This window comes from Sorex araneus, chromosome 2 (genome assembly GCF_027595985.1).
Source record: "Sorex araneus isolate mSorAra2 chromosome 2, mSorAra2.pri, whole genome shotgun sequence".
In the NCBI taxonomy this organism is placed as follows: domain Eukaryota; kingdom Metazoa; phylum Chordata; class Mammalia; order Eulipotyphla; family Soricidae; genus Sorex; species Sorex araneus.
This window is the reverse complement of record NC_073303.1, coordinates 35,565,626-35,583,302: the sequence shown is the minus strand read 5'-3', so window position 1 is coordinate 35,583,302 and position 17,677 is coordinate 35,565,626. Positions and strand designations below refer to the sequence as shown.

At 48.9% G+C, this 17,677-nt stretch overlaps 1 protein-coding gene across 7 annotated transcripts in view; it reads left to right on the top strand.

Annotated features, from left to right (window-relative positions):
• Positions 1 to 9,012: 9,012 nt before the first annotated feature.
• The window catches only part of DENND4A (DENN domain containing 4A), a 143,598-nt gene continuing 134,933 nt past the window's right edge, over positions 9,013 to 17,677 (top strand). For 4 of the 7 annotated variants that reach the window (XM_055125264.1, XM_055125268.1, XM_055125265.1 and 1 more), the window contains exon 1: positions 9,014 to 9,172. The gene's annotated coding sequence lies outside the window, so the exon portion shown is untranslated. Of the gene's footprint in view, positions 9,173 to 17,677 lie in introns of all 7 variants that reach the window. The other 3 variants (XM_055125269.1, XM_055125267.1, XM_055125266.1) reach the window with 1 other exon arrangement.

The following is a 17,677-nucleotide window of genomic DNA, read 5'->3' as shown; positions in this document are numbered from 1 at the left end:
CTGAGTGCTGGCAGAGCAATAGTGCGATGGGAAGAGCATCTGTTGTACATGCCTCTGATTTAGGTTTCATCCCTTGCACCACATATCGTCCCCCAGGTGCTGCCCAGAGTGATCCCTGAATGCATATATGTTTATATGTGGCAGGGGCATCGGGAGAGAAGAAAGGCTAGAAGGGCTTCTTTCAGGCAGCCTCAAGACTGCACTCTGATGGGCTTTATAGAGGTGGGCTTTCGTATAGGAAGGAAGGCAGGAAGGCAGGAAGGCAGGAAGGAAGGCAGGAAGGCAGGAAGGCAGGAAGGCAGGAAGGCAGGGAGGCAGGAAGGAAGGAAGGAAGGAAGGAAGGAAGGAAGGAAGGAAGGAAGGAAGGAAGGAAGGAAGGAAGGAAGGAAGGAAGGAAGGAAGGGAGGAAGGAAGGAAGGAGGGAGGAAGGAAGGAAGGAAGAAATGTGTGAGGGAAGGAAGGAAGGAAGGAAGGAGGGAGGGAGATAGGAAGAAAGGTAGGTAGGAAGGAAGGAAGGAAGGAAGGAAGGAAGGAAGGAAGGAAGGAAGGAAGGAAGGAAGGAAAGAAGGAAGGAAAAGAGGGAGGGAGGGAGAGGAGGAAGGGGAAGAGGAAGGAAGGGGAAGAAGGAAGGAAGGGATTGAGGGAGGGAGGGAAGGCGGAAGGGGAAGAGGAAGGAAGAGAGGGAGGAAGGAGGGAGGGTGGAAGGAGGGAGGGAGGGAAGGGGACTAGCACAACAGTACAGTAGATAGGGCATTTCTGCACGTGGCTGACCTGGATGATCCCAGCATCCCATATGGTTCCTGGGTCCGCTGAGTAGTTCCTAAGTGCAGAGTCAGGAGTAACCCCTGAGCATCTCAGGGCGTGGTCCAAAATTAAAAAATAAAAACACAACAGAAGAAGGAACAAAAGAAGAGGAGGAAGTTAGCCACTTCGAAGAATGCCTGGAACATCTAGTGTTTCTCTCCCCCCGCCCATCTGTTGGTTTGTTTTCAGTTTGGGGGCACAGTTGGTGGTACCAGCAGTTACTCCTGGTTTTGTGCTCAGGGTTTACACTTAGATCATTCCTAGAGGACCCTGGGGACCTACCATATGGGTAGCCTGGGTCAACTGTGTGTGAGGCATGCACTCTACCCACTGTACTACCTCTCCGGACCCCCCCCCAAAAAACTGGTATTTTTTTCTTTAGTTCCTCTGATAACAAAGGGAGGGGTGGGTCAAGGAGGGAAAAAAACTCATTGATGGCTACAAAATTTTACACTTCAGAAAAGAAAGATAGATTTGGACTAGGTCTGTGAAACGCCTAATGAAGCACTGCAGAAGGATCCAGTTACTGTTAGGGAAGAGAATCAATAGATTATAATGATTGATTAGTGCTAAGGGCTTAGGGGAAAAGGTGTAACTGGTACATGAGGTATGTATGTAAACAGAAAAGAAACAGACTTGCGGTAAAGATAAGGAGTTTACCTTAGCAGATGTTAAGGGGTTGGAGAGAGAGCACAGGGGTTAAGGTGCTTCCTTCTGGCCCCCGCTGGATCCCAGAGCTGTATCTGAAACCTTGAGGTGCTGAGTATGGCCTTAGATGTAATTTTTTTTACCTTAAAAATTATTTTTATTGTATTGTATTGTATTGTATTTTTTTATTGTCAACTAATTTTTTTATTAGTGAATCATCGTGAGGTACAGTTACAGACTTACAACTTTTCGTGCTTGTGTTTCAGTCATATAATGCTCGAATACCCATCCCTCCACCAGTGCCCATTCTCCACCATTAATGATCCCAGTATCCCCCCACCCACCCACCTCTATGGCAGGGCATTCCCTTTTGTTCTCTTTCTCCTTTCAGGTGTTGTAGCTTGCAATAGAGATACTGAGTGACCATCATGTTTGGTCCATAGTCCACTTTCAGCATGCATCTCCCATCCCCAGCGGGTCCTTGAACCACACTTTACCTGGTGTTCCTTTCTCTATCTGAGCTGCCTTTTCCTCCAGCGTGTGAGGCCAGCTTCCAAGCTGTGGAGCCAACCTCCTGGTCCTTATCTCTACTGTTCTTGGGTGCTAGTCTCCTACTCTGTTACTTTATATTCCACAGATGAGTGCAATCTTTCTATGTGTGTCTCTCTCTTTTTGACTTGTTTCACTTAGCACGATACTTTCCATGTTGATCCACTTATATGCAAAGATCATGACTTCATCTTTTCTAATAGCTGCATAGTATTCCATTGTGTAGATGTACCAAGGTTTCTTTAACCAGTCATCTGTTCTCGGGCATTTGGTTTTTTTCCAGATTCTTGCTATTGTAAACAGTGCTGCAATGAACATTCGAGTGCAGATGTCATTTCGACTATACGTTTTTTGCCTCTCTGGGATATATTCCCAGAAGTGGTATTGCTGGGTCAAATGGGAGCTCAATTTCTAATTTTTTGAGAAGCATCCATATTATTTTCCAAAAGGGCTGAAACAGTCAGCATTCCCACCAGCAGTGTAGGAGAGTCACTTTCTCCCCACATCCATGCCAACAGCAGTTGCTTTTGTTCTTTTGGATGTGTGCCAGTCTCTGTGGTGTGAGGTGGTATCTCCTAGTTATTTTGATCTGTATCTCTCTGATGATTAGTGATGAAGACCATTTTTTCATGTGCCTTTTTCCCATTAGTATTTCTTCCTTGAGGAAGTTTCTGTTCATTTCATCGCCCCATTTTTTGATGGGGTTGGATGTTTTCTTCTGGCAGATTCCAACCAGATGCCTCGTATATCCTTGATATCAGCCCCTTATCAGATGGGTATTGGGTGAATATTCTTTCCCATTCCGTAGATTGTCAGACATAAATTTTTTTAAAAGATTTTTTTATTGAATCACTGAGATAGACCATTACAAAGCTGTTCATGATTCGTTTTCAGTCACACAGTGTTTCAACGCCCATCCCTCCACCAGTGTACGTTTCCCAGGACCAGGGTCTCCAGCCTCCCTCCCATCAGCTGCCACCATCACCCCCTGCCTTCTTTCTCTTTCTCTTTTTCTTTCTCTTTCTCTCTTTCTCTTTCTCTTTCCCTTTCTCTCTTTTTCTCTCCCTCTCTCCCTCTCCCTCTCTCTCCCTCCCTCTCTCCTCTCTCTCTCTCTCTCTCTCTCTCTCTCTCTCTCTCTCATTCTCTCTTCTTTCCAGTATCGTGGTCTGCAATACAGATACTGAAAGGTTATCAGGTTTATCACTTTATCTAAATAAATAACTTTTTAAAAAATGAGTTTCATGGAGCTGGAGCGATAGCACAGCAGGTAGGGCATTTGCCTTGCACGTGGCCAACCCGGGTTCGATTCCCAGCATCCCATATGGTCCCCTGAGCACCGCCAGGGGTAATTCCTGAGTGCAGAGCCAGGAGTGATCTCTGTGCATTGCCGGGTGTGACCCAAAAAGCAAAAAACAAAAAAAAAATGAGTTTCAGAGTTTCAGACACATGCAAGGCCGACCTTTCTTGGCTACCTTGAGCACACAGACCTCCCAAACAGAAGTACTTTATTTTTGTTTGTGTTTTTCAATCAGGTGTTTCCTCTTGCCAGCAGGATTCCTGAAGTTCTGAAATAAAGGGTCCCTGTAGTTTCCCCCTGCAGAATGCATGTCTGGGCCAGTCAATGCAAGGAAAAGACTTGAGGTGTGTGATTTGTTCTGCTCAATGGCTCCCAATCTTGTAGTTGTAACAGCAGAGTTGAGCTGCTGAGAGAAGCTGACTCATATTTCCTGCAAACCGGCACTGCTACCCCTCCTTCCAGATTATCAGAACCTTTGGCCCCTCCCAGAGCAAGTCAAAGTGTTGGAACCATTTCTGAGCATTTCTTTCATTGGCTGAAAACAATTCTAATACTGCTGTTCAAAGGGTTCAGAGTAAAAGCAGAAACTTTTATAAAGAATAAAAGCAGAAACCTTTTTTCCTGCCTCATACCACATCCCAAACAATGATACCCTCGCTTTGCAGAGCAAGCCTAGGTCCTGGGGCCGGGGAGTTAGCGCAGAGCTTGGGGGCACATACTGTGTGCTCAAGGACCCGCGTTCAACCCTCAGCACTAGAGACAACCCCAGCACAACCTGTGCAGCCCTATGGGCCTTCCAGCACTGATGGCCCAGGTAAATCTGCCTTGCCTGACCGTGCCTGGCCAAGCATTTGAACCATCATGCCAAACGTGGGCCCCTACGAGCTGCCTGGGATTTTCCCATGCCACCTCTGCCCCACAAAAAAGAAAGTCAAGGTTCTCTCAGGATTGGTTCAGATGTCCTGAACCCATTTGCTGCTTTCAACCCTTCAAACCAGAAGCATTCAATTCCCCAGGCCCACGCAACACCAAGTTTATTTTTTTATGTTGAATTTCTCACAGTGATTCTTTTGATAATTTTATAGGGCCTCCCAAGTGCATTTGTAGAAACGGATGCAAACATCACCTTGCAAACTCAAGAGAATCAGGCAGCATACTGTGTACCATGGCATCTAAAGAGGCAAATGTATATAATATAAATTATATATTACACGTTATAGATATATTACTCTTTCACAGATCAAATTAAAAAACAAACACTGAACTTATAAGAGAGGTGAAAGAGTTCACTCAGAAGGATGTCGAGGAGTGATAATTTTCAAATGTGCTGGAAAAGTGCTGAGTCAAAGATGAGACTTTTAAGCTCGTCTCTGCCAGGGCAGAGCTGGCTGTGACTCAGTTCATTATGGCCCTCCTGTCTGTGGCCGCCCGCTCAAGCACAGGGTTTGAATGTGTTGTTTATAAAATGGTATTTCTTCCTATTATTTCCTCACATGATTACTATTTAATTTGGGTCTCGTTTTATTTTTTGCTTTTCGGGTCACACTCAATAATGCTATAGGGGGTTACTCCCAGCTTTGTGCTCAGGCATTTCTCCTGGCAGCGGTTGAGGGGGACCATCTGGGGTGCCAGGGATCAAACTGGGGTTGGCCGTATGCAAGGCAAATGCCCTACCTGCTGTGCTATAGCTCTGAGCCTCAAATAATTTTCCTTCCTTCCTTCTTTCTTTTAATTTTGGGCCACAGCCAGTGATGCTCAGGGGTTACTCCTGGATCTGCACTCAGGAATCACTCCCGGTAGTGCCCGGGGGATCATCTGGGATGCTGGGGATTCGAACCCTGGTCAGGCACGTGCAAGGCAAGAGTCTTACCCACTGTACTATGTCTCCAGTCCGTATCATTTCTCTTCTAAGAGAATTTCAGTTTGTGTGTGTTTCCTTCCTCTTTCAGTTTGGTTTTAGGAGTGGTGTTTAGAGGCTGATTCAGAGTCACGGTGGGACCATGCGGTGTCAGGATCAACCCTGGGCCTCCCACATGCAACACATGTGCTCCAATGCTACGAGCTAGCCAAAGAATTTTTGGGACTTTTAAAAAAAATTTTTTGGTTTCTGGGTCACATCCAGTGGTAGTCAGGGCTTATCCTGCACTCAGGGATCACTCCTGGTGGGTGTGGAGGACCATATGGAGTGCCCAGGATCAAACCCAGGTCAGCTGCATGGAAGGCAAGCACCCTAACACCCTACCCACTGTACTATTTCTCTAGCCCATAGAATTTGTGTAAGGTTTTTTTCTTCTTGGTTTTTGGACCACACCAGCTATGCTTAGGGCTTACTCCTAGCTCTGAACTCAGGAATTACTCAACAGACCATATAAGGTGCCAGAGACTGAACACAGGTTGGCTGCGTGAATTGCAGATGCCCTACCCACTGTATTGCTCTGGTCCCCAGAATTTGTGTCTTTCAGAAATAAGTGGGGAGGCTTGCTCTTTCTCTCTTGAACATGTATTTATTTCTGTCTGATGCTTTTTCCACTCTGGAGAAGGCTATGTGCTCTATTGGACACCATTTCCTCCCTCTCTCCTCACATCTAAGTAAATTTCTTTCAATAAACTCTTTTGCTTCACCATTTTGCCATCAGGTGGATATCAGGTGTAGCTTAACAGCTACCCCGTGGGACACGAGCAACTGTGCCGTGTAGTTGTGGGTTGTGGGTGAGAAAGGGAACTTCATTCACAGTTATGAGCTAGCCACAGAATTTGTGGGGCTTTTTAAAAAAAAAATTTGGTTTCTGGGTCACACTCGATGGTAGTCCGGGCTTATTCTGAACTCAGGGATCACTCCTGGTGGGCGTGGGGAACCATATGGGGTGTCCCCGGTCAAACCCGGGTCAGCTGCATGGAAGGCAAGCACCCTACCCACTGTACTTGTGGCAGACTTTACCAGTACTGACCCGTCCCAGGGAAACCAAAGGCGGCCAAGCAGAGAGGCAAAAGTGCTCTTTTTCTCAAGGCTGCCTCCCTTGCCCCCTCACTTTGTAAAGCCCCCTGCAACAGGGTCTGATTCTTCACCCCTCCCTGAGACCTCATCATCTTTGCTTTAATACTCATAGTCTTTTCTGTGTGGGGGGGGAGGGCACAGCCAGTGATCCTCAGGGGTTACTCTTGCACCTGCATTCAGGAATCACTCCTAGCGGTGCTCAGGGTACCTTGTGGGATGTCAGAGGCCCAGCCTGGGTCTGACACATCTGAAATATTACTTCAGCCCTAATGTTCATATTCTTGCCAATACTCTCTTTAAGGTAATCTGAGTTTCTTTGTGTTTCAAATGTCAGGCTTTTAATATTTATATTTCACTATATGTCAGATATGTCAATAAAGCTTATAAAATGGGAAAAGTACAAGAAATAAGTGTGTGGGGAGAGATAATTGGATGCTTTGACAACACTGCTCATAAATTTCAGTGTGTGCTCCACTACACAGACATGTCAGTCTAGAGCTATTTCCCCCATGACTAGACTTGGTGACATTACTCAGCTTAGGGACACATCCAGAGAGTTTTTCAAGACCCATAAATCTCTGGTGGGAGGTTCTCGCTCACCCTCCCGGAAGTTCGGTGGCAGAGATAAGAAGAATTGCTTTGTAGACGGTTCCAGGTTTTCATTTAAAAACCTGGGCAACTTCTGGTAGAACAATTAAGAGAAAACGATCTAACAGGTGGGGAGGCTTAAACTCTGACAGCTTTAGCTTCAGGGTTTTAAACTCTGATTGGTGGCAGGGTTCCCCTTCTCACAGCATTCAAACTACAGTATGTAAAAATAACTTTAAGGAAATAGTTCCAGATGTGACCTAAGTTTAGAAATGGCCTGGACCCAAATTTCTAAGTCACGGTTTCCTACCTGGCTCAGGTCTGCCTGGTGAGGCTTCCTTGCCCAGATCACATTTAGGGTTCAAGTTTATTTAAATGCACCTATAGTGACAGATTTCTGAGATATTGAGAAAAGTCGTGAGCATGAAGATCCTAGACACTTCCTGAGCACACAGTCAAACACTACTATTTTCTGCTGCTTTTAAATGTTCTTTCAAACCCTTTATTTATGGCTTTTGGGGGGAGGTTTACACTCAGCGATGCTTAACGGTTACTCCTGGCTCTGCACTCAGGAATTACTCCTGGTGATAGTCAAGGGACCATATGGGATGCTGGGGAATCGAACTCAGGTCCCGCCACATGCAAGGCAAGCCCCAGCCCTATGTGCTACGGCCCTCAAACACTTGATTTTAAAAGCTTTATTTAAAAATCCACTTGAGGGGCTGAGCTGATGTGTCGAAAATCACATACTTTGCACAGATCCCAGCACCATATACTGCCATCACCCCCACACCACTAATCTACCCCCTAATCCCACCCCCAGCACATCCAGGTATAGCCCTGGTGGCCTAGGAATGACCCTTGATCCCCAAGGACTGCTGCCGAGTATATCCATCTTGCAAAGAAAAAAAAAATCCCAAGTGGAAATGTTTTCAATTTTCAAATCAAATTCATAGTCTAGAATCTCAATCTATAAACCATGCTTGTCCTTTTTCCCCTATATTGTATCTTATTATTGTTCTTCTTGGTGGTGGTGGTGCTCCACTCCTGGGAGGGCTCGGGAACCATATGGGGTGCTGGGAATGAAACCCAGGTCGGGCTCATGCAAGGCAAACGCCCTACCCGCTATACTCTCCGGCCATCCCAGAATTCTGGGCTTGCTTTATGGCCCCACGCTCCCAAGCCCCGTGATCTGATGAAATATTTCTCAATCTTCTTTTCTCCCGGAACTACCCGTGCATGTGCATCTATTTGCCTTAGCATTGCACCCCATTGGTGCTCGGGTTTCAGGCGAAGCCTGTGCAAGCAATGAGGAATCCACCGCAATGACCAGAGACAGGGACCAGGAGCCGAAAGCGCGGTGAGCGGCGGGCGAGCACGACCGGTTTGCAATTCCGCAAAGCTCACTTGGAACCGGAGGGTTTTCAGCCTCTCACCTCTTCTTCCACCAGCTCCCAGAACAGGACCGAGTTATTTGCCGCTTCCCGCCAGGCCCGGGCGAGCACTTCGTGTGCATCACAGCTGGTCCCCCAACAACCTGCAGGGGTGACCGACCTGCATTACCCTGTTTGCAGAAGCAACTTGCCAGAAGCCATTCCCGCTGGGGCGGTGTCCAAGGTACTCAGCAGCCCGGACTTTTCCGAGGAATCCCCCTGAATTTCCCACTTTACCTAACCGAGGTGGCCGCTCTCTCCGCAGGGGCTTTCCTGGGGCCGCGGCCCGCCCGCCCTGCGCGCGCGGGGACCTCGAGTCGGGACTCCGGGGCCGGCGGGGAAGGAAGGAGGAAAGAGGTCAGTCGGCCAGAGCCCCGCCCTGACCCTGCGGGTGGTGAAAAGGGAAGCCGAGGTGTGCCCGGCCCACGCCCGCCGCGGGCTCGGGATCTCCCCAGCAGCCGGGGAACCACGACGCGTTTCCCCAGCTACAGCGCGCGTCAGCGGCCGGAGCGGCCCGGCTCCGCCCCTCCGCCAAGCCGGCGCTAGGACCCCGCGGCCGCCCGCCCCGCCTCCGCCCCGCCCCCCGGGGCCCGCTCTGGCCGGCGATTGGTGCTCGCGGGCTTCAGTCGCGGCCCCGCCTCGCCGTCACTGCCAAGATGGCGCTGGCGGCGGCGGCGGCGGCGGCGGCCGGAGCCCGAGCGGGAGGCGGAGGCAGCGGCGGCCGCGCCGGGCGGGGGAGCCCCGAGTGACGGGCGCGCGGGCCCGGGCGGCGCGGGGCGGAGCGCCCGGCTGGGGCCGAGCTGACGGCGGCAGCCCCGCGTGTCCCGGCGCTGCGGTGCGGGCGCCTCCCGCGCGGAGGTGAGCGGCGGGGGCGGCGGCGTGCGGAGCTGTCACGGTCCGGCGCGGGGACGCGCGCGGGGGCGGCCGGGACTGCCGGCGGCCGGGCGGGCGCCGCGGGGCGGGGGGTCGCGCCCGCCGCGCCTCCGCGCCGCCGCGTCCTCCGGGGCTGCCCCCCAGATCGCGCTCGGCGGCCGGCCGGGGTCTGCGGGGCCGGGCGGGGGCGCGGGCGGCGGCCGCGGGCGGGGGTCCGCGGAGGGGGGGGCGCTTCGAGAAGCCCGTTACGTAAGGCGGGGGCGGCGCCGGGGGGTCCCACCTGCTCCGAGCTTCAAACCCGCGCCGCGGGAACCGGGCCCCCCGCGCGGCGCCTCCTCCGGGGAGTCCGCCTCTCTGCCCCGGCCAGCCGCCGAGTTGGCCAGCTTGTTTGTTTTTTGGTTTTGTTTTCGGTCTTTTTAGGGCACGGGGTGGGAAGAAAGGGGGTCTCCCCCATCCTGGAGCGCCGCCTCTCCCCATTCCCTTTGAAGTTTACGGCTCTCTAGATGGGGGGGGGGGTCGTGTCACTCCAAACTGGGTCGCGGCGGCGGCTCCTCCGGCCGTGCTCCGCAGTGACAGATGTGCGGGAAGGTGCCTGGGACCGGCCCGCGCCTTCAGGCCGGCACCTGCCGCGCCCGCGGACGGGGGAGGGTCCGGGCGGGCGGGACACTTCTGTCCTCTCGCAGCCGGGACCCCGCGGCCGCGGGCAACAGGCGCGTGTTTATTCTAGGGGACCCGCCGGGCGCCGTGGGGCTCGCGGGCGCGTCTCGCCACGCGTCTCGCCGTCGGGGAAAGCGGCCCGGAGCGGCCGAGGAGCCCGGGTCGGGGGAGGGGGGGCTCTGGGCCGCAAGCTGCTCTCTGCGGCCCCCCTACCCGGCTCCGGGGGGCGGGGAGACACCTGCGAACCGAGGCGCCCAGGGGACCCTCCTCCTCCTCCTCATCCTCCCCAGACTGTAGCGTCGTCTCCGGGGGACCCCCGGTGGGGTCCTAAGGAAGGACGCACCGTTCGTGTTGAGAGTGGGTCGGTGGTCCTGGGACCCAGCTTTCGGAAACTTCCCTAGGCAGAATTTCTCAGCTCTTGGAATCCTGTTTGAACTTGAAATGAAACAAAAAATCCGATCGGGCTTCGTTTCTAGGACTGTCACTCTTGCTTTTGGTCAGCATAAAGCATGGGGGAGCCACTTCCCCCCCCCCCCCAACCTTATTTGCACAATTTCCTTTTTAACCACAAGCTCTGTTAAGGAGTTGAGAATAGCACGCATCACCGGCACCATCGTTCTATAGCCAGTGTTACATAATTTAAAAATTGCAGAATGATTAAATATAGATTTACTTCTTGTAAGTATCCCGTAAGAATGTCAGGAAAGTTCATTCATATTAGATCTCGAGCCAGCCCAGTACTGGGAATCAGCGGAGTAAAATTTGCCCTGAGTTTTGTTTGTTTGTTTGTTTTGTTTTGTTTTTAAATCCCAGGACACAAATTTACATTTTTGAAAATTGGTGAAGTGAAATGAATTTGCCTGGAAAGTGATGCCGATTTGTTCTGAACTTTTCCACATGAATTGCCCCTGGTTTAGAAGCTCCTGGAGCTGTTGTCCTATTTATGGCAACTTGAATCATAGTTGAAATAATTGAGAGGTTATTAGAAGTACATTTATTAACTCATTCAAAAATCAGGGGCTGGAGAGTGTGCCAGTGGGTTAGGCACTTGCCCTAGAAGTCGTGGCCGCATTATAAAACAAAGCATACTATTTTCTGTCCGAGTAACTAATATCTCATTGATATTTGCTACACTATCTTTTTTGTTACAGAATTTTTCTAAGCACTCTACTTGCTATGAAAATCTGGATTTAAGCACCCATGCAGAGAGATATGCTTGGTATATTATAAATCTGGTCTATTCCTATTTTCATTTATGATTCATTATTCTAAGTGGGGAAAAAATGGGTGCTGTGGGAAAATTATGAGTTATTCTTATCCTCACTGATGTCAGAGACTTCTCTCTGTAGGACTTTCTTCTTTTCCACCAGATGTGAAAGAAGAGAGTGGCTACAATTTTTCATGATTGATTATTGCTCAGGGTAGTGTATGGGTTAGAAGTTAACCAAGCATTTTTATTTGTGTAGCACTTTGAATTATAAAACTTTTTACATAAAATGATTTATTCATGTAGTATTATTAAAGTGGTGAGGACATTGCAATAATTAAAGTGCCATATAATGGAGTACTAGTGAAATCAGGGGGGCTGGATTGATAGTACAGTGGTTAGGGTGTTTGCTTTCCATGCGACAGAGACCCAGGTTCGATCCTAGCACCCCAGATGGTCCCCCTAATTCTTTGGGCGTAATGACTGAGCACAGAGTCAGGAGTGAACCCTAGTTATGTTCCCCTTCTCCCCCAAAAAGTGAATTCAGTGATATTTACCCATGTGGTAGATATAGTCGTTAATCACTTTCAAAAATATTTAGTGACTTGAAGTAAAATATTTTAGGAGAAAAATCAATGTAAGGAGATACATAGACACATTTACACAAATTATTTATAACAATGTTACATTAACATGGCAAAGTGACTGAAACTATGTAGATTTATAAGATGTTATCTCTGGATAATAGGGCTACATTTTGTTTTTATTTTTCTACTAAATATCATTACTGTGATGGTCATTAAAATATCTATAAGGATCCTATGTAAATATTGCTCTGTCTCATGAGTCAATATTGGTAAACCCAACTCAAAATAAGGTACCCATGCAATATGCCAGTGGTAGAATAGCCAGTAATTTAAGTGGATGCTTTCTTCTGGAGTCTTTCTTGGCACCTGTGTGGACGCTCTTGAGGCACGTTGCCATTGCACCCTGTTCTAGCTGCCTGGTACCCCCCAAACTGTTCTGTGCTCACAGCGCCACCTATCTACCAATTGCCTCTTTCCTGCCCGGCTGTCGGACCTCGGGCATCCATCCATCCCTTGTCCTATGTTTGAGGTGAAAGGTACTTTGCTGAGAATACGAAGGTGACTAAATCATGATCTCTGATCTTAGGCTCTGGCTTGAACGGTTCTTTTTTTTTTTTTGGCACTTTGGTGAGTATTGTGTACTCTGCTTTTCCTATTTCTTTGCCTGAGACTGTGTTTCTTTCCTGGAGCTCACTCACACCCTCATTCAGATTTCTTAATAGGAAAATATGTTCCGCCTTCCAGACAGCCAGTGTCCAAATGCATTTTACCTGAATGTTCGGGACATACATGTTCTCTATATAGGACTACATAAGTGTCCCTCGATGGATGTTTCTGTTGCTTTTGAAGTGCATGACAAAGCACAAACAGATAGAAAACATCAGAGAAAAGAGACAAACTGGCAAGAAAAGAGAGGGACATCAAAGGGAATTTCCCTACTCGTGGAGTGTTGCTATTTTGCTGTGTAGTGAATGAGCCCTCAGAGTGTATAGTAAGAGATACTGTTTTTGCTGTACTTTTACTAACACTGGGATCCACATAAAAAAGCATTTTTTTTTTCAGAGCCAGAGAGAGAGCACAGGGGCTAAGGCATTTGCCTAGCATCCCACTACCCCTAGTTCAAATCCTCAGCACCACTTACGGTCCTCCAAGCATCACCAAGGATCATTTCTGAGCACAGAGGCAAGAATATCTCCTGAACACCCCCCTCACACACAAATAACCCCCCAAAATTGCCTTTCAGTGTATTGTTTAAGTCTCTGTAGACACAGTTTATCTGCTTTCATTTCCAAACAAAATCTGCAATATGGAGGTTGGACATTTGTTTTTTGTTAGGATGCCGTTGAGACATTTTTATTTTTGAAAAGTTTTGAAATAACAGGATAAAAATTACAAAGTAATGAACACTCATATATACCCACCATACAAAATGGTAATCTTTTTAAAATATTTGCTTTAGATACTAAGATGTTTGGAAGTCAAATTTGTTTTCTGGGCCACACTCAGTGATGCTCAGGGGCTACTCCTGGTTCTGCACTCAGAAATCACCCCTTGCGGTATTCAGGGGACCATATGGGATGCTGGGGATCAAACCCGGCTGGGACGCGTGCATGGCAAATGCACTATCTACTGTCCTGTCTCTCGGCCTCTGAAGTTGAGAAGTTTTATTTAGAGAAACACTAGGAGAGTCAGAGAGAACAGCCGCAGGTTGTGATGAGAGCAGCAGAAAAGATCTGTTCATTTGATTTTTGGTGGGGAGAGCCCACTCAGAGGTGCTCAGGGCTTACTCCTGGCTCTGTGCTCAGGGATCACTCCTGGTGGGCTCAGGGGACCATATAGGGTGCCAGAGAGTGAGCCCGGGTCAGCCACATGCAAAGCGAGTGCCCTCCCCACTGTACCGTCGCTCTGGCCATTGGAGTGTGCGTGGATAGAACAGTGGATTCCGAGAGAGCATTAGGAAACTTCCTTTCCTAGAACATTGCTGATAAAGATAAAGACCACTTGTTTCCCCTCAAATTTATCCTCCCTTTCCTTTCTCTCACACCCCCTTCCAGAGGCCACTGCTATGATAAACAGACTTCCTGTGGATTCTTCCTGTCACCTGTTTTGTTTGTTTTGTCTCTGGCCCACACCCAGTGGCACTCAGGGGTTACTCTTGGCTCTGCACTCAGGGATCACTCCTAGCGGGTTTGGGGTGCGGAGGATGGAACCCAGACCGACTATGTGACTATCGCTCTGGCCCCACTCCTGTCACCTTTTAATAAGCTATGCAACATGAATACTATATCACGTTACTGTGAATGACTTTGAAATGTGTAGACGTTGGAGTCAAAATCCCTTGGCGTGAACCTTAACTTTCCACTCAACTTTAGGCAAAGTTTTGCGGTTTCTCTCCCCTCCCTTCCCCAAGTCTCTCATCCGATAGGGGAGTTGATGGATGCTCCAAACAGTACTGTCAAGTTTTCAAAGGTGCTAGTGAATGAAACTTATAGATTTTTGTTGAAGTGTACATATTTTGAAACCTGTTTTGTTACTTTACTTTTTCCTTTCTATATTGGAAGGAAATATTCTTTTTTTTTTTTCTTTTTTGGTTTTTGGGTCACACCCGGCAATGCACAGGGGTTACTCCTGGCTCTTCACTCAGGAATTACCCCTGGCGGTGCTCAGAGGACCATATGGGATGCTGGGATTAGAACCCGGGTCGGCCGCGTGCAAGGCAAACGCCCTACCCGCTGTGCTATCGCTCCAGCCCCAGGAAATATTCTTTACTAGAGAAATAGTAAAGTGGGGAGGGTGCTTGCCTTGCATGTAGCCAACCTGGGTTCAATCCCTGACATTCCATAAGGTCCCTGAGCCCTACCAGGAGTGATTCCTGAGCCTGTCATGAGTTAGGAGTTGAGCCAGGAGTAACCCTGATGCTGAGCCAGGAGTAACCCCTGAGCATTGCCAGGTGTGGTCCCCAAACCAATATGTATGTATGTATATGTATATATACATATCACTGTATCACAGTTATCCCGTTGCTCATCAATTTGCTCGAGCAGGCACCAGTAATGTCTCCATTGTGAGACTTCTTGTTATTGTTTTTGCATATCAAATACGCCACAGGTAGCTTGCCAGGCTTTCCGAGAGGGACGAAGGAATCGAACCTGGGTCGGATGCATGCAAGGCAAACGCCTTACCCACTGTGCTATTGCTCCAGCATATATATATATATATATATATATATATATATATGTTGGCAGTGTAGACCTAGTTCATTCATTTTTGAATGCTATGTAGTATTCCATTGAACACATATGCCGTTATTTATATATTTTTTTCTTTTTTGGTTTTGGAGCCACACCTGATAATTCTCAAGTGCTACTCTTGGCCCTGCACTCAGGAATCTCTTCTGGTAGTGGGCCGGGTACCATATGTAATGCTGGGGAATCAAACCTGGGTCAGCCACATGCAAGGCATGTGCCCTCCCCACTTGATAGCCTGTAATTTATCATTCCTGTGCTGATAAAACATTTATCTTTTAATTTTTTTAAACATGTATAAATAGTGCCTCAGGAACATCTTTAAATCTATTGAGCAGTGTGTTAGGGTTTCTCCTGTACCTCATTGTCAGGTTGCTGTATTTTCTTTTAGATTATTATGGGATATCGACAATTCCTATTTTTCCATATCCCTACACATATTTCATCTTGTCAGACTGATTTTTTTTCTAATCTGGTGTGAAATGGTATTTTTGTCCTGTTTTTATTTCCCTTCTCTTCATATAAAAAAAGTAAGAACATTTTGATCATTCTTTTAGTGATTTTCCTATACCTATTTCCTCCCTTCCTTCCTTCCTTCCTTCCTTCCTTCCTTCCTTCCTTCCTTCCTTCCTTCCTTCCTTCCTTCCTTCCTTCCTTCCTTCCTTCCTGCCTTCCTGCCTTCCTCCCTCCCACCCTCCCTCCCTCCCTCCCTCCTTCCCTTCCTTCTTTTCTCTTTTCTTCATGCCAACAGTGTTCCTAGCTCTGTGCTCAGGGACCATTCCTGATGGGGCTTGGGGTGCCTGGTCAGCCCTGTGCAAGGCAGGTACCATAACCACTGTACCATCTCTCTAGGCCTCTTTACACATCTGTTCTTGTTTGGGTCCACACTGTTGTCCCTATATGGTATTCGGGGTATCTCCTGATGGTGTTCTGGGTACCGTATGGGCCAGGGATCAGGCCTCCCACATGCAAAGCAGGTGTTCAGTTCTTGGGGCCATCTCTGGCCGCTCTATAATATGTCTTCCCATCACATCAGTGCAGGACGTTTCACTGAAGCTCGTCTTTAACACTGTTTTGACCCATGTCCTTGTTTGTTTCTAATATTCCTCGCCCCCCCACCCCGAATACACAGGACACTTAATGCCGCAATTGCCGTGTCTCCGTTGGTACCTCTGGACTGTGTCTATTCTCAAGATAGCCTTTGTTTTGGATGACCTGGACAGGGTGCAAGAGGACAGCCAGATGCTTTCGAGATTGTTCCTAGATATGGATGAGGGAAGAAGCTGGCTTTTTATGGTTGGACTGGAGCTCCGAGCTGGGGTGTGGTGGGGCGGGGTGGGGTGGTCAGCCACCGAAGGAAGAATTCGTGGCAGTGTCTTGTCTGAGACACTCTCTCACTCTGCCTTGCCATCGAGCCTCCGTGACTTGGCTCAGTGGTGCCTGGCAGCTTTCTCTTCTGGAGCCTTTTCCCAGGCTCTGCTTTTGGGAAATGTGTCACCAAGTGCAGATTAAATTTCAGTGGGTCGAAGTTAAGCGCCAACACTTTGGGATAATATACATTATTTATTTACTTACTGGGGAGGTGGGGTTGGGGGCCACACCCAGTGATGCTCAGGGCTTACTTCTGGCTCTGCACTTGGGAATTACTCCTGGCAGTGCTCGGGGTGGGGTAGGGGGGCATCATATGGCATGCTGGGGATTGAACCCCGGTGAGTTGCATGCAAGGCAAGCACCCTACCCTCTGTACCATCACACCAGCCGCGGTAACATGTACGTTATTTTGGAATTGTTCTGTAGAAGAGCGTTTTCTTCTCTTCTTGAATCACTTACATCAGTTTGACCCATGGATGTTTATTTTATAACTTGGAGCTGTAATTCTACTCCTTGCACTGAATTTCGTTGCTCAGATAGTTCCGTCTCTCTCAGGCTGCATCCTGCAAAGATCAGGTCAGAGAACATCGCTTTGTTCTTCAAGCCTTTCCCGACTTGCTGGCGCTGCAGGATGCTCTGGGCTCATCTCTCCTGGGCCCCTTCCCTGGCTGACAGTCAGACACAACCCCTAAGGGTCTCTGGGTACTGCTGCTAGAGAATATAGGAGAAACCCAGGTCCATGCACAAGGAGTGCCTCGCTGCTGGGTCCTCCTGGTGTACAGACCCCTGGAAATGTATTTCCATGCTAACCCCCCCACACAGAGGCAGCTCTTCCCAAATCTACCCATCTATATCTCCATGAAGGTAAATACAAGTTCCTACTGATACCTTGGGAGGTGGGGAGGGGATGGGGTGCTCAGGGCTTATTCCTGGCACCCATGAATCGGCGTTCAGCACGGGGATGGAACCCAGGTTGGCCGCAGGCAAGGCAAGCCCCTTCTCCTCTGTGCTGTCGCTCAGGCCACATCTTTACTTGTTGAACTCACACACTCCTGGCTGCAGCAGGCCAGAGACAGCACACTCGGTTGTGGCGGCCCCAGACTTCGGTGTCTCTGCGACTCTGAGACTCTGCAGCCCAGCAGCCCTGGGCCTGCACACGTGTCCCGACTCTGGCAAGGAGGCGGGGTGCTTTATTCCACTGAGCTGAGGTGCGGGCCCCATATCTTATTTTTTCCCATTGGAAGCTGAGGAAGCAAAGACGCAGAGATGACACAGCTTGTAACTCCAGAATGAAATGGTGAGGATGGAATTTGAGCCCTGCCCATCTGACACGGGAGCCTGTGCTCCATGGCTTTGCTTTATTGCCTCAGCGTGAACAAGAAAAGCTGAGAGGGTGGTAAGAGCCACTGATGGAGGAAAACAG